The sequence below is a fragment of the Otolemur garnettii genome, unplaced genomic scaffold, assembly GCF_000181295.1.
Source record: "Otolemur garnettii isolate 467f Iridium unplaced genomic scaffold, OtoGar3 scaffold00018, whole genome shotgun sequence".
Taxonomy (NCBI): domain Eukaryota; kingdom Metazoa; phylum Chordata; class Mammalia; order Primates; family Galagidae; genus Otolemur; species Otolemur garnettii.
In genome coordinates this window covers 18,040,779-18,046,686 of record NW_003852413.1, presented here as the reverse complement: position 1 = coordinate 18,046,686, position 5,908 = coordinate 18,040,779, and the positions used below count along the sequence as shown (strand labels likewise).

The following is a 5,908-nucleotide window of genomic DNA, read 5'->3' as shown; positions in this document are numbered from 1 at the left end:
TTTTTTTTTTTTTTTTTTTGAGACAGTCTCACTCTGTTGCCCTGAGTAGAGTGCCGAAGCATCATAGCTCACAGCAACCTCAAACTCTTGGGATTAAGCAATCATCTTCCCTCAGGCTCCTTAGTAGCTGGGACTACAGGTGCCCGTCACAACACCTGGCTATTTTCAGAAATGGGGTCTAACTCTTCCTCAGGCTGGTCTAGAACTCTTGAGCTCAGGCAATCCAGCCTTCTCAGCCTCCCACAGTTCTGGTATTACAGGCATTGAGCCATCGGGCTTGGCCATACACAACTACCTTAACTACGCTAGTGTTCAACTCTAAAGGTTGGTGAAGTTAGTGGAGGGCTTCTGTCACTCTGAATCCTTCCCTGTCCTTCCTCCCATATTTTCCCTACATAGACCTTAAGCTTTTCCCTCTACTTAGCCCTAATGGAGAGTTCTTTGGCCATCTACATATGAGATTAGAGAAGCCAAAACAGACTGGAGAACCACCACATCAACAGCTTTTTCATCTAAAGGTCACCTATCTACACTGCCCAAATTAGGTTTAACCTGTGAGACAACACGTGGCACAAGTGCTACCTATTGAGAAGTATAATGTAAAATTTCATGCCAAGGACTAGGGAGCAGCAGGAATCTCCAAAGAGTCATACATGTAAACCAACAGGTCTTAGAATGTTCTAATATACTATATGAAGTTTCAGAGTAAACAAATGGTTAATGACACATCTTTCGTTAACACGTGAATCAGCTACTGATTTGCAAGAGTGGGACACACCCTAATACCTATGACTCTCAAGTACCTGTTTGAAAGTGGACCTGGTTGTCTGAATTACCAACCCATCTTACTAAGATTGAACATAACTTTACAAGTATGTAGGTTGTCATAAAGTTAAAAACATGATCATATCATTATACTGGAAGTTAATTTAAGAACTTCATTAATATTTTAACACCAATAATCAAGAACGGCAGTAACACAAAGGTGTGACCAAACAATCCTAGGAAGAAAATACAAGAATATTTTTTGAGGACAGAGAAGTGTAAAGAAAGAAAGTGGATTGAAGAATAGCAAATCCAAAAATTAGAACATTCTCAATTCTAAAGAAAAATTTAAAAATGAGGCTGGTAGTGATAAAAATAACACATCTTACCTTAAGAAGCATCCAAATAGCATTCATAGTGTCAGGAATAGTTCAGACAATACTCAGAAATAAGCAAGAAAGGAGTCTTAGTAATTCCCTTAGTCACCAAGTATGAGCAGTAATTTTTTGATTTTGAGCAGGTATCTGAAAGAGAGAACTTTCAGTTAGACTAAAAATTGATCAAGAAAACAATAAGTTTAAGCTATCTGGGCAGAGATTTGAAGTACTATTTGCCTCACCATACTAAGAAGATATACAAAATACTGTACCCTTTAGAAAAATAGTAAATGAGTGTATGTGTATCTCTACATGCCTATGAAATAACTTCATATAACGAGAGAAATAAACATGTAACACACATTCTGGATAATGTAAAATTGCTTATCAAAGAATTAGAAAACCAAAATCCTGAGAGAAAAAAATGATTATCCAGGGTACTTCATAAGCATTACTGAGAGATCATTTGTTAACTAACAATCTAAAAAAGATCCTTATCATATTTAATTTTATTTGGGAAATTAAAACGTCTCTGATCATTCCTACTGCCCTAAGTTTAAGCTTAACTTCCAGAGCTGATTTTATATGAAAAATAAAATCTACTGACTGAAGTACCTACCATAAGCAAATAAAAGACCCTTCTTCCCTAGAGATCTTTAAAAGCACACTAAACAACTTAATTTTGAAGACAGAAGGAAGGTAAGTTTGCCTGGAGGCAGGAAGATGGACTAATTGACTTCTTGAGGTATCCTTGTTCGAGTCCTAGGCCTGCATAAAATTCCAGCTTAACCAGTTACTGCTTCGCTTAAAATGGAGGCTTGCCTGAGTAGGGACAAAAATAACAGCACCCACCTCTTTAAAAATAAATGTTGAAAAGTACCCTCCTTTTTAAAAAATACTAAAAAATAAAAACCTCCGGAGTGGATTTGTTCCTTGCTATGCGTTTGTCACTTCGGCTTCAAAGACTTGGCATCACTTTACTCACCGCTCATTGGATTTTAGGGGAGAAAAGAGGGAGTTTGACTCTTGACCCAAAGTCTCAGGCTAGTTTAATAGGCCCTCCGCGACCCCCACCTCCAAAGCCAGGAAAGAAAGCACAGCCTGAGTTCTCACCCCTCCCCCCACCTTGGACCCCAGTCCCAAACCTGCCCCCCCCACCTTCCCGCAGAGGGGCGACTCCTTCTGCCCCATTATCATCGTTAGGGAGGGGGAGAATAGAGGGGTGGGCTCAGGACAGGGGTGCCCGCGGCCGTTGCCCCCGCTCGCTTCAGGAGGGGCGGCCCGCGGGATGCAGCCTCCCTTCCTCTTCGCGTCGGTCCGTCCCACCTCGGCTCGGCCTGGCGCCCCGGGCTCCACTTGGCGCCCCAAGCCCTGGCCCTCCCCCGGGACAGTCAGGCCCCCGGACCCCTCGGCCCACCGCCCGTGGCCCAGGCCTACTGGTGGGCGCGGGGCGGGGGTCCCTGCGCCCCACACACGCGTCGGCGCTCCCCCAGCCCAGCCGCTTCCAGGGCCCTCGGCGGCGCCCGTTCCCCGGGCCCCTCAGTCACCCGCCTCCTGGCCGGGCAGCCCCTTCAGGCTCCCCCAGTGGGGGCCGCCCCCTCTTCCCCACCATCACCCCTACCCACTCGTGCCCCCACCCCCAGGGGCACCAGTGCCAACGGCAGCTCCCCCAACCCCGGACCTACCTGCACGGCTCAACCAAGCCTAGAAGTGGGGGCGGGGAAATCTTCCGCCCTCCTCTGTCTCTCATTGGCCCTTCCGTAACACATCGTGAATGCTATTGGCTAAGGGGTGGTGTCCGTCAGAGCAATGGGGCGGAACAGAAGGGGGAGAGAGATGCTGGTGTCTCGGCGTCTCTGTCTCTGTGTGTCTCTCTGTCTCTGTCTCTGTCTGGGCCCTTGCAAACGAAAGGCGTTTGGACGAGAGGACCGAAAGGGGGCCTAAGATGGAAGGAATGGGTGTAGAAATTCCAGCAGAGCTTCACGCCAGTCGATCACTCTGAACCCCGTACCTAAGTCCCCTTTAGGTCCTCTTCTCCATCACCCCCAACCCCTGCCCCTCACGCCTCTGGGTGCTTCATCCAGGAAGCGACGTGATGAAAACCCAGGCCGGAAGGCCATGGGGGAGATTTCACATATATATATATATAATAAACGCGTATAACTATTTATATATGAAGTCAACCAGATATAAGGTCACCAGGGCCTGGAAAGGAATGGGCACACATCTCACAGACATGGAAGGACTGCAGATATAACCGATATTAGAAGGAATCAAAAATCACAGAGTTGGTAACATTGGTTACCTGGGGAGGGAGGGAGCCTGGATGCCTAGGGAACCAAGTGAGAGGAAGACTTACATCGCAGGCATCTCCTTTGTATCTTTTTGTGTACCATTCATAAAGATTCCAATTCAAAAAAATTAATTGATTTAATTTGCGAAATAATCTAAGGTCGCAAAGCCAGTGGACAGACAAGATACTTGTCCAGGAAAATTGGCCCAACATGCAAGTTGGGAGAGGTTATGTTATTAAAGTTTTTAGTATGTTCAGTTCCAAATACCAGGGGTAAAACTGAATGGAGGCATCCCAGAGAAACGGAATTTATGCAACTTGAAAGAGTTTAGACAATTTAGACCAGAGGAGATTCTCCTTTCTAAGGATAGTGGCCTATGACATGTTAAAGGATGAACTCCCCCAAAGAAATGTACTACAGGCCCCCCAGAGAAATAACTACAGGCACGCTCCACCATGCCTAACCATGTGGTTAGTTCCTTTTACTGGGGAGGCTGAGGCAAGAGGATCATCTGAGCCTAGGAGTTTAGGTTGCAGTGAGCTGTGATGATGCCACTGCACTCCAGCCTGGGTGACAGACAGAAACAGACCACGTCACTATAAGAAATTTAAAAATTAGGGGCAGTGCCTCTGGGTCGGGTTCAAACCTGGCCCTGGCCTGCTAAAACAGCAGTGACACCTACAATGACAACTACAACAACAACAACAACAAAAATAGCCAGGCGTTGTGGTGGGTGCCTGGAGTCCCAGCTACTCAGGAGGCTGAGGCAAGAGAATCGCTTAAGCTCAAGAGTTGGAAGTTGCTATGAGCTGTGACTCTACAGCACTCTATGGAAAGCAACAAAGTGAGACTCTGTCTCAAAAAAAAAAAATTTTTTTTTTAAATTAGGGCTGGCCTCATGGCTTACACCTGTAATCCTAGCAATCTGGGAGCCCAAAGGCGGAGGATTACTTGAGGCCAGGAGTTTGAGCTCAACCTGAGCAAGAGCTAGACTCAGATTCTACAAAAATAGAAAAAGTAATCTGGTGTGTGGAATGTGCTTATACTTCCAGCCACTTGGGAGGCTGAGGCAGAAAGATGGCCTGAGCACAGGAATTTGCAGTTGCAGTGGACTATGATGACACCACTGCATTCTAGACTAAGAAACAGAGCAAGATCCTACCTCAAAAGAGAAAGAGAAAGAGAAAGTTTTAGGTATAGTGCAGATCTGAGAGGACAGGGAAAAGGAGCCCAGGATGGGGATGGGGTATCATTCATTCTCAAGAAGGAAACAAATTATGAAAAGAAAACCTCTTTATCAGTTAAGAATCTGAGTTTATTAAATCTCCTTAAATTAATCCTAGAAAACACCTTTAGTCCAGCTCCTTATTTCACATCTTTGAAATGGAGCAAAAAATAGTATCTACCTATTAAGGTTGTTGCAAAGATTAAACTAGTTAATGTATATGATGGATTTAAAAAGTGCCTGACAAAGCCTATACACTTCATTTTTAACTAACATCAATATTATGTTTAGCATCTTGTATTCCATGTTTTCATTTAAATGTTTCTAAATTAGAACGCTTCATTTCTTCCAGTTACATTTTCATTCCTCTGGGAGAAAATATCAGTGTTTCTTTAAAGGCATTCTATACTCAGAAAAAAAAATTGCCACTCATAGTACAAAGAGCTAATTTCCATTTCCATAATGCTGTATGTAAAGACCTCATATAAATCAATTAAGACCAGCAATCCTTGTATGCCACTAGTGGGAGTGTGAACTAGTATAGCCACTTTGGAAAAGACTTTGATATAATCTAATAAAATTTAAGATAGGCATAGTCTATATCCCAGCATGTATATTATAAGGAAATGCTGGCTGGGCGTGGTGGCTCACACCTGTAATCCTAGCAGTCTAGGAGGCCGAGGCCGGTGGATTGCCTAAGCTCACAGGTTCGAGACCAGCCTGAGCCAGAGTGAGACCTCATCTCTGAAAATAGTCAGGCACTGTGGCAGGTGCCTGTAGTCCCACCTACTTGGGAGGGTGAGGCAAGAGAATTGCTTAAGCCCAAGAGTTTGAGGTTGCTGTGAGATATGATGTCACAGTACTCTACTGAGGGCAACAAAGTGGGACTCTGTCTCAAAAAAAAAAGAAATGCTGAATTCTAAGTATCAGGACTAGTATACAAAAATATTCATACCAGCATCATTTCTCATTGGTCCATACTGCACCCCAAATGTCTAAGCACAAATGAGTTAAATTGTGGTTCTAAGAGGCCGACAGAGTTCTAGTTTTTGACCAGTAATACTAATGCCCATTTTTGATGGGTACAGAAGTACTTGCTCTTTAACTATTTACTTAAATATACAAAATAGTTTATACACTTTTCTGTATATATATTTCATAATAAAAATATATTTTAGGCTCGGCGCCTATAGCTCAACCAGCTAAGGCGCCAGCCACGTACACCTAAGGTGGCAGGTTCGAATCCC

At 44.2% G+C, this 5,908-nt stretch overlaps 1 protein-coding gene across 3 annotated transcripts in view; it reads right to left on the bottom strand.

The window, feature by feature from the left end:
• The window catches only part of KANSL1 (KAT8 regulatory NSL complex subunit 1), a 188,943-nt gene extending 187,588 nt beyond the window's left edge, over nt 1-1,355 (bottom strand). For 2 of the 3 annotated variants that reach the window (XM_023510999.1, XM_023511001.1), the window contains exon 1: nt 1,155-1,355. The gene's annotated coding sequence lies outside the window, so the exon portion shown is untranslated. The remainder of the gene's footprint in view (nt 1-1,154) is intronic. The other variant, XM_023511002.1, reaches the window with a different exon arrangement.
• Between the last annotated feature and the right edge of the window lie 4,553 nt (nt 1,356-5,908).